The sequence below is a fragment of the Colletes latitarsis genome, chromosome 3 (genome assembly GCF_051014445.1).
Source record: "Colletes latitarsis isolate SP2378_abdomen chromosome 3, iyColLati1, whole genome shotgun sequence".
NCBI lineage: Eukaryota > Metazoa > Arthropoda > Insecta > Hymenoptera > Colletidae > Colletes > Colletes latitarsis.
The window spans coordinates 21,281,794-21,298,795 of NC_135136.1; positions in this window are offsets into that span (position 1 = coordinate 21,281,794).

Sequence of the window (17,002 nt, forward strand, 5' to 3'; positions counted from 1 at the left end):
TCCACACCGTAGCCGTCAATTAAACCTGGTTGCGATTAATATTTTAGAGGATAACGCTGGTTATGTCTGGGTTAGTTCTGGTATTTGCAATCATCTGGCTCATACTTTCGCAATTTTCGCGTACTTGTTGGCCAGATCTTGGGTTTCTTGTGGTTTGGATCCCGTCGTAATGTGGATCCACACCGAAGCAGTCAATTAAGCCTGGCTGCGATGAATATTTTAGAGGATAACGGTGGTTATGTTTGGGTTAGTTCTGCTATTTGCAATCATCTGGCTCGTACTTTCGCATTTCTCGCATACTTGTAGGCAGATCCTGGGCTTTTTCTTGTTTGGATCACGTAGTAATGCGGTACCACACTCAAACTGTCAATTAAACCTGGTGGCGATTAATATTTTAGACGATAACGCCGGTTATGTCACGGTTAAGTCTCGGATTTGCCGTCATCTGGCTCGCATTTTCGCATTTTTCGCATACTTGCTGGCCAGATCCTGGCCTTTTTCTGGGTTGGACCACGTAGTAATGTGGTACCACGCCAAAACAGGCAATTAAACCTGGTTGCGATTAATATTTTAGAGGAGAACACTGGTTATGTCTCGGTTAGTTCTGGTATATGCAATCATCTGGCTCATACTTTCGCGTTTTTCGAATATATGTTGGCCAGAACCAGGCCTTTTTCTGGTTTGGATCACGTAGTAATGCGGTACCACACTGAAACAGTCAATTAAACCTGGTTGCGATTAACATTTTGGAGGATAACGCCGGTTATGTCTCGGTTAGGTCTGGGATTTGCCCTCACCTGGCTCGTTCCTTCGCATTTTTCGCCTACTTGTTGGCAAGATCCTGGGCTTTTTCTGGTTTGGATCACGTAGTAATGCGGTACCACACCGAAGCAGTCAATTAAACCTGGTTGCGATTAATATTTTAGAGGATAACGCCGGTTATGTCTTGGTTAGGTTTGGTATTTGGCCTCATCTGGCTCGTACTTTCGCATTTCTCGCATACTTGTTGGCCAGATCCTTGCCTTTTCCTGGTTTGGATAACGTAGTAATGCGGTACCACACTGAAACAGTCAATTAAACCTGGTTGTGATTAATATTTTGGAGGATAACGCTGGTTATGTTTGGGTTAGTTCCGGTATTTGCAACCATCTGGCTGATACTTTCGCATTTTTTGCATACTTGTTGGCCAGATCCTGGGCTTTTTCATGCTTGGACCACGTAGTAATGTGGTACCACACTGAAGCAGTCAAATAAACCTGGTTCCGATTAATATATTACAGGATAACGCCGGTTATGTCTGGGTTAGGTGTGGGATTTGCCCTCATCTGGCTCGTACTTTCGCATTTCTCGCATACTTGTTGGCCAGATCCAGGTCTTTTTCTAGTTTGGATCACGTAGTGATGCGGTACCACACCGAAACAGTCAATTAAACCTGGTTGCGATTAATATTTTAGAGGATAAAGCCGGTTATGTCACGGTTATGTCTGGGATTTGCCGTCATCTGGCTCGTATTTTCGCATTTTTCGCATACTTGTTGGCAAGATCCTGGGCTTTTTCTGGTTTGGATCACGTAGTAATGCGGTACCACACCGAAGCAGTCAATTAAACCTGGTTGCGATTAATATTTTAGAGGATAACGCCGGTTATGTCTTGGTTAGGTTTGGTATTTGGCCTCATCTGGCTCGTACTTTCGCATTTCTCGCATACTTGTTGGCCAGATCCTGGCCTTTTTCTGGCTTGGACCACGTAGTAATGTGGTATCACACTGAAACAGTCAATTAAACCTGTTTGTGATTAACATTTTGGAGGATAACGCCGGTTATGTCTCGGTTAGGTCTGGGATTTGCCCTCATCTGGCTCGTACCTTCGCATTTTTCGCCTACTTGTTGGCAAGATCCTGGGCTTTTTCTGGTTTGGATCACGTAGTGATGCGGTACCACACCGAAGCAGTCAATTAAACCTGGTTGCGATTAATATTTTAGAGGGTAACGCCGGTTATGTCTTGGTTAGGTCTGGTATTTGGCCTCATCTGGCTCGTACTTTCGCATTTCTCGCATACTTGTTGGCCAGATCCTTGCCTTTTTCTGGTTTGGATCACGTAGTAATGCGGTACCACACCGAAACAGTCAATAAAACCTGGTTGCGATTAATATTTTAGAGGATAACGCCGGTTATGTCTGGGTTAGGTCTGGGGTTTGCCCTCATCTGTCTCGTACTTTCGCATTTTTCGCATACTTGTTGGCCAGATCCTGGGCTTTTTCTGGTTTGGATCAGGTAGTAATGCGGTACCACACCGAAACAGTCAATTAAACCTGGTTCCGAATAATATTTTAGAGGATAATGCAGGTTACGTCTGGGTTAGTTCTGGTGTTTGCAATCATCTGGCTCATACTTTCGCGTTTTTCGAACACTTGTTGGCCAGATCCTGGGTTTTTTCTGGTTTGGATCCCGTAGTAATGAGGTTCCATACCGAAACAGTCAATTAAACCTGGTGGTGATTAATATTTTAGAGGATAACGCCGGTTATGTCTCGGTTGGGTCTGGGATTTTCCCTCATCTGGCTCGTAATTTCGCATTTTTCGCATACTGGTGGGTCAGATCCTGGCCTTTTTCATGCTTGGACCACGTAGTAATGTGGTACCACACTGAAACAGTCAAATAAACATGGTTCCGATTAATATTTTACAGGATAACGCCGGCTATGTTTGGGTTAGGTCTGGTATTTGTCCTCATCTGGCTCATACTTTCGCGGTTTTCGCATACATCTTGGCAAGTTCCTGGCCTTTTTCTGGTTTGGATCACGTAGTAATGCGGTACCACACCGAAACAGTCAATTAAACCTGGTTGCGATTAATATTCTAGAGGATAACGCCGGTTATGTCTGGGTTAGGTCTGGGATTTGCCCTCATCTGTCTCGTACTTTCGCATTTTTCGCATACTTGTTGGCCAGATCCTGGGCTTTTTCTGGTTTAGATCATGTAGTAATGTGGTTCCAAACCGAAACAGTCAATTAAACCTGGATACGATTAATATTTCAGAGGATAACGCTGCTTATGTCTGGTTTAGTTCTGGTATTTGCAATCATCTGGCTCGTACCTTCGCATTTTTCGCCTACTTGTTGGCAGGATCCTGGACTTTTTCATGCTTGGATCACGTAGTAATGCGGTACCACACCGAAACAGTCAATTAAACCTGGTTGCGATTAATTTTTTGGAGGATAACGCTGGTTATGTTTGGGTTAGTTCCGGTACTTGCAACCATCTGGCTCATACTATCGCATTTCTCGCATACTTGGTGACCAGATCCTGGCCTTTTTCTGGCTTGGACCAAGTAGTAATGTGGGACCACACTCAGACAGTCAATTAAACCTGGTTGCGATTAATATTTTAGAGGATAGCGCCGGTTATTTCTCGGTTAGGTCTGGGATTTGCCCTCATCTGTCTCGTACTTTCGAATTTTTCGCATAGTTGTTGGCCAGATCCTGGCCTTTTTCTGGTCTGTATCACGTAGTAATGCGGTACCACGCCCAAACAGTCAATTAAACCTGGTTGCGATTAATATTTCTGAGGATAACGCTGGTTATGTCTGGTTTAGTTCTGGTATTTGCAATCATCTGGCTCGTACCTTCGCATTTTTCGCCTACTTGTTGGCAGGATCCTGGGCTTTTTCATGCTTGGATCACGTAGTAATGCGGTACCACACCGAAGCAGTCAATCAAACCTGGTGGCGATTAATATTTTAGAGGATAACGCCGGTTTTGTTTCGGTTAGGTCTGGGATTTTCCCCCATCTGGCTCGTAATTTCGCATTTTTCGCATACTTGCGGCAAGATCCTGGGCTTTTTCTGGTTTGGATCAGGTAGTAATGCGGTACCACGCCGTAACAGTCAATTAAACCTGGTTCAGAATAGTATTTTAGGGGATAATGCAGGTTACGTCTGGGTTAGTTCTGGTATTTGCAAACATATGTCACATACTTTCGCGTTTTTCGCATACTTCTTGGCCAGATCCTGGGTTCTTTCTGGTTTGGATCCCGTAATAATGACCCTCCACACCGAAACAGTCAATTAAACCTGGTTGTGATTAATATTTTGCAGGATAACGCTGGTTATGTCTGGTTTAGTTCTGGTATTTGCAATCATCTGGCTCGTACCTTCGCATTTTTCGCCTACTTGTTGGCAGGATCCTGGGCTTTTTCATGCTTGGATCACGTAGTAATGCGGTACCACACCGAAGCAGTCAATCAAACCTGGTGGCGATTAATATTTTAGAGGATAACGCCGGTTTTGTCTCGGTTAGGTCTGGGATTTTCCCTCATCTGGCTCGTAATTTCGCATTTTTCGCATACTTGCGGCAAGATCCTGGGCTTTTTCTGGTTTGGATCCCGTAGTAATGAGGTTCCATACCGAAACAGTCAATTAAACCTGGTGGTGATTAATATTTTAGAGGATAACGCCGGTTATGTCTCGGTTAGGTCTGGGATTTTCCCTCATCTGGTTCGTAATTTCGCATTTTTCGCATACTTGTGGGCCAGATCCTGGCGTTTTTCATGCTTGGACCACGCAGTAATGTGGTATCACACTGAAACAGTCAATTAAACCTGGTTGCGATTAATTTTTTGGAGGATAACGCTGGTTTGACTTAGCTCCGGTACTTGCAACCATCTGGCTCATACTTTCGCATTTCTCGCATACTTGGTGACCAGATCCTGGCCTTTTTCTGGCTTGGACCAAGTAGTAATGTGGGACCACACTCAGACAGTCAATTAAACCTGGTTGCGATTAATATTTTAGAGGATAACGCCGGTTATGTCTGGTTCAGGTCTGGGATTTGCCCACATCTGGCACGTACTTTCGCATTTTTCGCATACTTGTTGGCCAGATCCTGGGCTTTTTCTGGTTTGGACCACGTAGTAATGTGGTACCACACTGAAACAGTCAATAAATCTGGTTCCGATTAGTATTTCAGAGGATAACGCTGGTTATGTCTGGGTTAGTTCTGGTATTTGCAAACATATGTCACATACTTTCGCGTTTTTCGCATACTTCTTGGCCAGATCCAGGGTTCTTTCTGGTTTGGATCCCGTAATAATGACGCTCCACACCGAAACAGTCAATTAAAACTGGTTGTGATTAATATTTTGCAGGATAACGCTGGTTATGTCTGCGTTAGTTCTGGTATTTGCAATCATCTGTCTCATACGTTCGCAATTTTCGCATACTTGTTGGACAGATCGCGGGCTTTTTCTGGTTTGGATCACGTAGTAATGTGGTACCACACTGAAACAGTCAATAAAAGCTGGTTCCGATTAGTATTTTAGAGGATAACGCTGGTTATGTCTGGTTTAGTTCTGGTATTTGCAATCATCTGGCTCGTACCTTCGCATTTTTCGCCTACTTGTTGGCAAGATCCTGGGCTTTTCCTGGTTTGGATCACGTAGCAATGCGGTACCACACCGTAACAGTCAATTAGACCTGGTTGCGATTAATATGTTGGAGGATAACGCCGGTTATGTCACGGTTAGGTCTGGGATTTGCCGTCATCTGGCTCGTATTTTCGCATTTTTCGCATACTTGTTGGCCAGGTCCTGGCCTTTTTCTGGCTTGGACCACGTAGTAATGTGGTATCACACTGAAACAGTCAATTAAACCTAGTTGTGATTAACATTTTGGAGGATAACGCCGGTTATGTCTTGGTTAGGTCTGGTATTTGCCCTCATCTGGCTCGTACTTTCGCATTTCTCGCATACTTGTTGGCCAGATACTTGCCTTTTCCTGGTTTGGATCACGTAGTAATGCGGTACCACACTGAAACAGTCAATTAAACCTGGTGGTGATTAATATTTTGGAGGATAACGCTGGTTATGTTTGGGTTAGTTCCGGTATTGGCAACCATGTGGCTGATACTTTCGCATTTTTTGCATACTTGTTGGCCAGATCCTGGCCTTTTTCTGGTTTGGATCACGTAGTAATGCGGTACCACACCGAAACAGTCAATGAAACCTGGTTGCGATTAATATTTTAGAGGATAACGCAGGTTATGTCTCGGTTATGTCTGGGATTTGCCCTCATCTGGCACATACTTTCGCATTTCTCGCATACTTGATGGCCAGATCCTGGCCTTTTTCTGGCTTGGACCACATAGTAATGTGGTACCACACCAAAACAGTCAATACAAGCTGGTTGCGATTAATATTTTAGAGGACAACGCCGGTTATGTCTCCGTTAGGTTTGGGATTTTCCCTCATCTGGCTCGTAATTTCGCATTTTTCGCATACTTGTTGGCCAGATCCTGGGCTTTTTCTGGTTTGGATAACGTAGTAATGTGGTACCACACCGAAACAGTCAATTAAACCTGGTTGCGATTAATATTTTAGAGGATAACGCCGGTTATGTCTCGGTTAGTTCTGGGATTTGCCCTCATCTGGCCAGTACTTTCGCATTTCTCGCATACTTGTTGGCCAGATCCTGGACTTTTTCTGGTTTGGATCACGTAGTAATGTGGTACCACACTGAAACAGTCAATAAAAGCTGGTTCCGATTAGTATTTCAGAGGATAACGCTGGTTACGTCTGGGTTAGTTCTGGTATTTGCAAACATATGTCACATACTTTCGCGTTTTTCGCATACTTCTTGGCCAGATCCAGGGTTCCTTCTGGTTTGGATCCCGTAATAATGACGCTCCACACCGAAACAGTCAATTAAACCTGGTTGTGATTAATATTTTGCAGGATAACGCTGGTTATGTCTGGGTTAGTTCTGGTATTTGCAATCATCTGTCTCATACGTTCGCAATTTTCGCATACTTGTTGGCCAGATCCCGGGCTTTTTCTGGTTTGGATCACGTAGTAATGTGGTACCACACTGAAACAGTCAATAAAAGCTGGTTCCGATTAGTATTTTAGAGGATAACGCTGGTTATGTCTGGTTTAGTTCTGGTATTTGCAATCATCTGGCTCGTACCTTCGCATTTTTCGCCTACTTGTTGGCAAGATCCTGGGCTTTTCCTGGTTTGGATCACGTAGTATTGCGGTACCACACCGTAACAGTCAATTAAACCTGGTTGCGATTAATATGTTGGAGGATAACGCCGGTTATGTCTCGGTTAGGTCTGGGATTTGCCCTCATCTGGCTAGTACTTTCGCATTTTTTGCATACTTGTTGGCCAGATCCTGGCCTTTTTCTGGTTTGGATCACGTAGTAATGCGGTACCACACCGAAACAGTCAATAAAACCTGGTTGCGATTAATATTTTAGAGGATAACGCCGGTTATGTCTGGGTTAGGTCTGGTATTTGCCCCTCACTGGCTCGTACTTTCGCTTTTTTCGCATACTTGTTCTTCAGATCTTGGGCTTTTTCTGGTTTGGATCACGTAGTAATGTGGTACCACACCGAAACAGTCAATAAAACCTGGTTGCGATTAATGTTTTAGAGGATAACGCAGGTTATGTCTCGGTTATGTCTGGGATTTGCCCTCATCTGGCACATACTTTCGCATTTCTCGCATACTTGACGGCCAGATCCTGGCCTTTTTCTGGCTTGGACCACATAGTAATGTGGTACCACACCAAAACAGTCAATACAAGCTGGTTGCGATTAATATTTTAGAGGACAACGCCGGTTATGTCTCCGTTAGGTTTGGGATTTTCCCTCATCTGGCTCGTAATTTCGCATTTTTCGCATACTTGTTGGCCAGATCCTGGGCTTTTTCTGGTTTGGATAACGTAGTAATGTGGTACCACACCGAAACAGTCAATTAAACCTGGTTGCGATTAATATTTTAGAGGATAACGCCGGTTATGTCTCGGTTAGTTCTGGGATTTGCCCTCATCTGGCCAGTACTTTCGCATTTCTCGCATACTTGTTGGCCAGATCCTGGGCTTTTTCTGGTTTGGATCACGTAGTAATGTGGTACCACACTGAAACAGTCAATAAAAGCTGGTTCCTATTAGTATTTCAGAGGATAACGCTGGTTACGTCTGGGTTAGTTCTGGTATTTGCAAACATATGTCACATACTTTCGCGTTTTTCGCATACTTCTTGGCCAGATCCAGGGTTCCTTCTGGTTTGGATCCCGTAATAATGACGCTCCACACCGAAACAGTCAATTAAACCTGGTTGTGATTAATATTTTGCAGGATAACGCTGGTTATGTCTGGGTTAGTTCTGGTATTTGCAATCATCTGTCTCATACGTTCGCAATTTTCGCATACTTGTTGGCCAGATCCCGGGCTTTTTCTGGTTTGGATCACGTAGTAATGTTGGACCACACTGAAACAATCAATTAAACCTGGTCTTGATAAATATTTTAGAGGATGACGCATGTTAGGTCTGGGATAGGTCTGGGATTTGCCCTCATCAGACTCATACTTTCGCGTTTTTGCATACTTCTTGGCCAGATCCAGGGTTCTTTCTGGTTTTGATCCCGTAATAATGACCCTCCACACCGAAACAGTAAATTAAACCTGGTTGCGATTAATATTTTGGAGGATAACGCTGGTTATGGCTGGGTTAGTTCTGGTATTTGCAATCATCTGTCTCATACGTCCGCAATTATCGCATACTTGTTGGCCAGATCCCGGGCTTTTTCTGGTTTGGATCACGTAGTAATATGGTACCACACTGAAACAGTCAATTAAACCTGGTTGCGAGTAATATTTTGGAGGATAACGCTGGTTATGTCGGGGTTAGTTCTGGTATTTGCAATCATCTGTCTCATACGTTCGCAATTATCGCATACTTATTGGCCAGATCTTGGGCTTTTCCTGGTTTGGATCACGTAGTAATGCGGTACCACACCGTAACAGTCAATTAAACCTGGTTAGGATTAATATGTTGGAGGATAACGCCGGTTATGTCTCGGTTAGGTCTGGGATTTGCCCTCATCTGGCTAGTACTTTCGCATTTTTTGCATACTTGTTGGCCAGATCCTGGCCTTTTTCTGGTTTGGATCACGTAGTAATGCGGTACCACACCGAAACAGTCTATAAAACCTGGATGCGATTAATATTTTAGAGGATAGCGCCGGTTATGTCTGGGTTAGGTCTGGTATTTGCCCCTCATCTGGCTCGTACATTCGCATTTTTCGCATACTTGTTCTTCAGATCCTGGGCTTTTTCTGGTTTGGATCACGTTGTAATGCGGTACCACACCGTAACAGTCAATTAAACCTGGTTGCGATTAATATTTTGGAGGATAACGCCGGTTATGTCTCGGTTAGGTCTGGGATTTGCCCTCATCTGGCTCGTACCTTCGCATTTTTCGCCTACTTGTTGGCAAGATCCTGGGCTTTTTTTGGTTTGGATCACGTAGTAATGTGGTACCACACTGAAACAGTCAAATAAACCTGGTTCCGAGTAATATTTTACAGGATAACGCCGGCTATGTCTCGTTAGGTCTGGGATTTTCCCTCATCTGGCTCGTACCTCCGCATTTTTCGCATACTTGTTGGCAAGATCCTGGGCTTTTTTTGTTTGGATCACGTAGTAATGCGGTACCACACCGAAGCAGTCATTTCAACCTGGTTGCGAGTAATATTTTGGAGGATAGCGCCGGTTATGTCTCGGTTAGGTCAAGGATTTGACCTCATCTGGCTCATACTTTCGCATTTCTCGCATACTTGTTGGCCAGATCCAGGGCTTTTTCTGGTTTGTATCCCGTCGTAATGTGGTTCCACACCGAAACAGTCAATTAAACCTGGTTGCGATTATTATTTTAGACGATAACGCCGGTTATGTCACGGTAAGGTCTGGGATTTGCCGTCATCTGGCTCGTAATTTCGCATTTTTCGCATACTTGTTGGCCAGATCCTGGCCTTCTTCATGCTTGGACCACGTTGTAATGTGGTACCACACTGAAACAGTCAAATAAACCTGGATCCGATTAGTATTTTAGAGGATAACGCTGGTTATGTCTGGTTTAGTTCTGGTATTTGCAATCATCTGGCTCGTACCTTCGCATTTTTCCCCTACTTGTGGCAAGATCCTGGGCTTTTTCTGGTTTAGATCACGTAGTAATGTGGTTCCACACCGAAACAGTCAATTAAACCTGGTTGCGATTAATATTTTAGACGGTAACGCCGGTTATGTCACGGTCAGGTCTGGGATTTGCCGTCATCTGGCACGAATTTTCGCATTTCTCGCATACTTGTTGGCCAGATCCTGGGCTTTTTCTGGAGTGGATCACGTAGTAATGTGGTACCACACTGAAACAGGCAATAAAAGCTGGTTCCGATTAGTATTTTACAGGATAACGCTGGTTATGTCTGGTTTAGTTCTGGTATTTGCAATCATCTGGCTCGTACCTTCGCATTTTTCGCCTACTTGTTGGCAAGATCCTGGGCTTTTTCATGCTTGGACCACGTAGTAATGTGGTGCCACACTGAAACAGTCAAATAAACCTGGTTCCGATCCATATTTTACAGGATAACGCCGGCTATGTCTGGGTTAGGTCTGGTATTTGCCATCATCTGGCTCGTACTTTCGCATTTTTCGCTTACTTGTTGGCAAGATCCTGGGCTTTTTCATGCTTGGACCACGTAGTAATGTGGTACCACACTGAGACAGTCAATAAAATCTGGTTCCGGTTAGTATTTTAGAGGATAACGCCGGTTATGTCACGGTAAGGTCTGGGATTTGCCGTCATCTGGCTCGTAATTTCGCATTTTTCGCATACTTGTTGGCCAGATCCTGGCCTTCTTCATGCTTGGACCACGTTGTAATGTGGTACCACACTGAAACAGTCAAATAAACCCGGATCCGATTAGTATTTTAGAGGATAACGCTGGTTATGTCTGGTTTAGTTCTGGTATTTGCAATCATCTGGCTCGTACCTTCGCATTTTTCCCCTACTTGTGGCAAGATCCTGGGCTTTTTCTGGTTTGGATCCGGTAGTAATGCGGTACCACACCTTAGCACTCAATTAAACATGGTTCCGAATAGTATTTTAGTGGATAACGCAGGTTACGTCTGGGTTAGTTCTGGTATTTGCAATCATCTGGCACATACTTTCGCGTTTTTCGCATACTTGTTGGGCAGATCCTCGGTTTTTTCAGGTTTGGATCCCGTAGTAATGAGGTTCCACACCGAAGCAGTCAGTTAAACCTGGTTGCGAATAATATTTTAGACGATAACGCCGGTTATGTCACGGTCAGGTCTGGGATTTGCCCTCATCTGGCTCGTACTTTCGCATTTTTCGCATACTTGTGGCAAGATCCTGGCCTTTTTCTGGCTTGGACCACGCAGTAATGTGGTATCACACTGAAACAGTCAATTAAACCTGGTTGCGATTAATTTTTTGGAGGATAACGCTGGTTATGTTTGGGTTAGTTCCGGCACTTGCAACCATCTGACTCATACTTTCGCATTTCTCGCATACTTGGTGACCAGATCCTGGCCTTTTTCTGGCTTGGACCAAGTAGTAATGTGGGACCACACTCAGACAGTCAATTAAACCTGGTTGCGATTAATATTTTAGAGGATAGCGCCTGTTATTTCTCGGTTAGGTCTGGGATTTGCCCTCATCTGTCTCGTACTTTCGCATTTTTCGCATACTTGTTGGCCAGATCCTGGCCTTTTTCTGGGCTATATCACGTAGTAATGCGGTACCACGCCGAAACAGTCAATTAAACCTGGTTGCGATTAATATTTTAGAGGATAACGCCGGTTATGTCTCGGTTAGTTCTGGGATTTGTCCTAATCTGGCTAGTACTTTCGCATTTCTCGCATACTTTTTGGCCAGATCCTGGGCTTTTTCTGGTTTGGATCACGTAGTAATGTGGTATCACACTGAAACAGTCAAATAAACATGGTTCCGATTAATATGTTGGAGGATAACGCCGGTTATGTCTCGGTTAGGTCTGGGATTTGCCCTCATCTGGCTCATACTTTCGCGGTTTTTCGCATACATCTTGGCAAGATCCTGGCCTTTTTCTGGTTTGGATCACGTAGTAATGCGGTACCACAACTAAACAGTCAATTAAACCTGGTTGCGATTAATATTTTAGAGGATAACGCCGGTTATGTCTGGGTTAGGTCTGGGATTTGCCCTCATCTGGCTCGTACTTTCGCATTTCTCTCATACTTGTTGGCCATATCCTGGCCTTTTTCTGGCAGGGCCCGATTAGTATTTCAGAGGATAACGCTGGTTATGTCTGGTTTAGTTCTGGTATTTGCAATCATCTGGGTCGTACCTTCGCATTTTTCGCCTACTTGTTGGCAGGATACTGGGCTTTTTCATGCTTGGATCACGTAGTAACGCGGTACCACACCGAAGCAGTCAATTAAACCTGGTGGCGATTAATATTTTAGAGGATAACGCCGGTTTTGCCTCGGTTAGGTCTGCGATTTTCCCTCATCTGGCTCGTAATTTCGCATTTTTCGCATACTTGTGGCAAGATCCTGGGTTTTTTCTGGTTTGGATCAGGTAGTAATGCGGTACCACACCGTAACAGTCAATTAAACCTGGTTCAGAATAGCATTTTAGAGGATAATGCAGGTTACGTCTGGGTAATTTCTGGTATTTACAATCATCTGGCTCATACTTTCGCGTTTTTCGCACACTTGTTGGCCAGATCCTGGGTTTTTTCTGGTTTGGATCCCGTAGTAATGAGGTTCCATACCGGAACAGTCAATTAAACCAGGTGGTGATTAATATTTTAGAGGATAACGCCGGTTATGTCTCGGTTGGGTCTGGGATTTTCCCTCATCTGGCTCGTAATATCGCATTTTTCGCATACTTGTGGGCCAGATCCTGGCCTTTTTCATGCTTGGACCGCGTAGTAATGTGGTACCACACTGAAACAGTCAAATAAACATGGTTCCGATTAATATGTTGGAGGATAACGCCGGTTATGTCTCGGTTAGGTCTGGGATTTGCCCTCATCTGGCTCATACTTTCGCGGTTTTTCGCATACATCTTGGCCAGATCCTGGCCTTTTTCTGGTCTATATCACGTAGTAATGCGGTACCACACCGTAACAGTCAATTAAACGTGGTTCAGAATAGTATTTTAGAGGATAATGCAGGTTACGTCTGGGTTAGTTCTGGTATTTGCAATCATCTGGCTCATACTTTCGCATTTTTCGCATACTTGTTGGCCAGATCCTGGGCTTTTTCTGGTTTGGATAACGTAGTAATGTGGTACCACACCGAAACAGTCAATTAAACCTGGTTGCGATTAATATTTTTGAGGATAACGCCGGTTATGTCTCGGTTAGTTCTGGGATTTGCCCTCATCTGGCCAGTACTTTCGCATTTCTCGCATACTTGTTGGCCAGATCCTGGGCTTTTTCTGGTTTGGATCACGTTGTAATGTGGTACCACACTGAAACAGTCAAATAAACCTGGATCCGATTAGTATTTTAGAGGATAACGCTGGTTATGTCTGGTTTAGTTCTGGTATTTGCAATCATCTGGCTCGTACCTTCGCATTTTTCCCCTACTTGTGGCAAGATCCTGGGCTTTTTCTGGTTTAGATCACGTAGTAATGTGGTTCCACACCGAAACAGTCAATTAAACCTGGTTGCGATTAATATTTTAGACGATAACGCCGGTTATGTCACGGTCAGGTCTGGGATTTGCCGTCATCTGGCACGAATTTTCGCATTTCTCGCATACTTGTTGGCCAGATCCTGGGCTTTTTCTGGAGTGGATCACGTAGTAATGTGGTACCACACTGAAACAGGCAATAAAAGCTGGTTCCGATTAGTATTTTACAGGATAACGCTGGTTATGTCTGGTTTAGTTCTGGTATTTGCAATCATCTGGCTCGTACCTTCGCATTTTTCGCCTACTTGTTGGCAAGATCCTGGGCTTTTTCATGCTTGGACCACGTAGTAATGTGGTGCCACACTGAAACAGTCAAATAAACCTGGTTCCGATCCATATTTTACAGGATAACGCCGGCTATGTCTGGGTTAGGTCTGGTATTTGCCATCATCTGGCTCGTACTTTCGCATTTTTCGCTTACTTGTTGGCAAGATCCTGGGCTTTTTCATGCTTGGACCACGTAGTAATGTGGTACCACACTGAGACAGTCAATAAAATCTGGTTCCGGTTAGTATTTTAGAGGATAACGCCGGTTATGTCACGGTAAGGTCTGGGATTTGCCGTCATCTGGCTCGTAATTTCGCATTTTTCGCATACTTGTTGGCCAGATCCTGGCCTTCTTCATGCTTGGACCACGTTGTAATGTGGTACCACACTGAAACAGTCAAATAAACCCGGATCCGATTAGTATTTTAGAGGATAACGCTGGTTATGTCTGGTTTAGTTCTGGTATTTGCAATCATCTGGCTCGTACCTTCGCATTTTTCCCCTACTTGTGGCAAGATCCTGGGCTTTTTCTGGTTTGGATCCGGTAGTAATGCGGTACCACACCTTAGCACTCAATTAAACATGGTTCCGAATAGTATTTTAGTGGATAACGCAGGTTACGTCTGGGTTAGTTCTGGTATTTGCAATCATCTGGCACATACTTTCGCGTTTTTCGCATACTTGTTGGGCAGATCCTCGGTTTTTTCAGGTTTGGATCCCGTAGTAATGAGGTTCCACACCGAAGCAGTCAGTTAAACCTGGTTGCGAATAATATTTTAGACGATAACGCCGGTTATGTCACGGTCAGGTCTGGGATTTGCCCTCATCTGGCTCGTACTTTCGCATTTTTCGCATACTTGTGGCAAGATCCTGGCCTTTTTCTGGCTTGGACCACGCAGTAATGTGGTATCACACTGAAACAGTCAATTAAACCTGGTTGCGATTAATTTTTTGGAGGATAACGCTGGTTATGTTTGGGTTAGTTCCGGCACTTGCAACCATCTGACTCATACTTTCGCATTTCTCGCATACTTGGTGACCAGATCCTGGCCTTTTTCTGGCTTGGACCAAGTAGTAATGTGGGACCACACTCAGACAGTCAATTAAACCTGGTTGCGATTAATATTTTAGAGGATAGCGCCTGTTATTTCTCGGTTAGGTCTGGGATTTGCCCTCATCTGTCTCGTACTTTCGCATTTTTCGCATACTTGTTGGCCAGATCCTGGCCTTTTTCTGGGCTATATCACGTAGTAATGCGGTACCACGCCGAAACAGTCAATTAAACCTGGTTGCGATTAATATTTTAGAGGATAACGCCGGTTATGTCTCGGTTAGTTCTGGGATTTGTCCTAATCTGGCTAGTACTTTCGCATTTCTCGCATACTTTTTGGCCAGATCCTGGGCTTTTTCTGGTTTGGATCACGTAGTAATGTGGTATCACACTGAAACAGTCAAATAAACATGGTTCCGATTAATATGTTGGAGGATAACGCCGGTTATGTCTCGGTTAGGTCTGGGATTTGCCCTCATCTGGCTCATACTTTCGCGGTTTTTCGCATACATCTTGGCAAGATCCTGGCCTTTTTCTGGTTTGGATCACGTAGTAATGCGGTACCACAACTAAACAGTCAATTAAACCTGGTTGCGATTAATATTTTAGAGGATAACGCCGGTTATGTCTGGGTTAGGTCAGGGATTTGCCCTCATCTGGCTCGTACTTTCGCATTTCTCTCATACTTGTTGGCCATATCCTGGCCTTTTTCTGGCAGGGCCCGATTAGTATTTCAGAGGATAACGCTGGTTATGTCTGGTTTAGTTCTGGTATTTGCAATCATCTGGGTCGTACCTTCGCATTTTTCGCCTACTTGTTGGCAGGATACTGGGCTTTTTCATGCTTGGATCACGTAGTAACGCGGTACCACACCGAAGCAGTCAATTAAACCTGGTGGCGATTAATATTTTAGAGGATAACGCCGGTTTTGCCTCGGTTAGGTCTGCGATTTTCCCTCATCTGGCTCGTAATTTCGCATTTTTCGCATACTTGTGGCAAGATCCTGGGTTTTTTCTGGTTTGGATCAGGTAGTAATGCGGTACCACACCGTAACAGTCAATTAAACCTGGTTCAGAATAGCATTTTAGAGGATAATGCAGGTTACGTCTGGGTAATTTCTGGTATTTACAATCATCTGGCTCATACTTTCGCGTTTTTCGCACACTTGTTGGCCAGATCCTGGGTTTTTTCTGGTTTGGATCCCGTAGTAATGAGGTTCCATACCGGAACAGTCAATTAAACCAGGTGGTGATTAATATTTTAGAGGATAACGCCGGTTATGTCTCGGTTGGGTCTGGGATTTTCCCTCATCTGGCTCGTAATATCGCATTTTTCGCATACTTGTGGGCCAGATCCTGGCCTTTTTCATGCTTGGACCGCGTAGTAATGTGGTACCACACTGAAACAGTCAAATAAACATGGTTCCGATTAATATGTTGGAGGATAACGCCGGTTATGTCTCGGTTAGGTCTGGGATTTGCCCTCATCTGGCTCATACTTTCGCGGTTTTTCGCATACATCTTGGCCAGATCCTGGCCTTTTTCTGGTCTATATCACGTAGTAATGCGGTACCACACCGTAACAGTCAATTAAACGTGGTTCAGAATAGTATTTTAGAGGATAATGCAGGTTACGTCTGGGTTAGTTCTGGTATTTGCAATCATCTGGCTCATACTTTCGCATTTTTCGCATACTTGTTGGCCAGATCCTGGGCTTTTTCTGGTTTGGATAACGTAGTAATGTGGTACCACACCGAAACAGTCAATTAAACCTGGTTGCGATTAATATTTTTGAGGATAACGCCGGTTATGTCTCGGTTAGTTCTGGGATTTGCCCTCATCTGGCCAGTACTTTCGCATTTCTCGCATACTTGTTGGCCAGATCCTGGGCTTTTTCTGGTTTGGATCACGTAGTAATGTGGTACCACACTGAAACAGTCAATAAAAGCTGGTTCCGATTAGTATTTCAGAGGATAACGCTGGTTACGTCTGGGTTAGTTCTGGTATTTGCAAACATATGTCACATACTTTCGCGTTTTTCGCATACTTCTTGGCCAGATCCAGGGTTCCTTCTGGTTTGGATCCCGTAATAATGACGCTCTACACCGAAACAGTCAATTAAACCTGGTTGTGATTAATA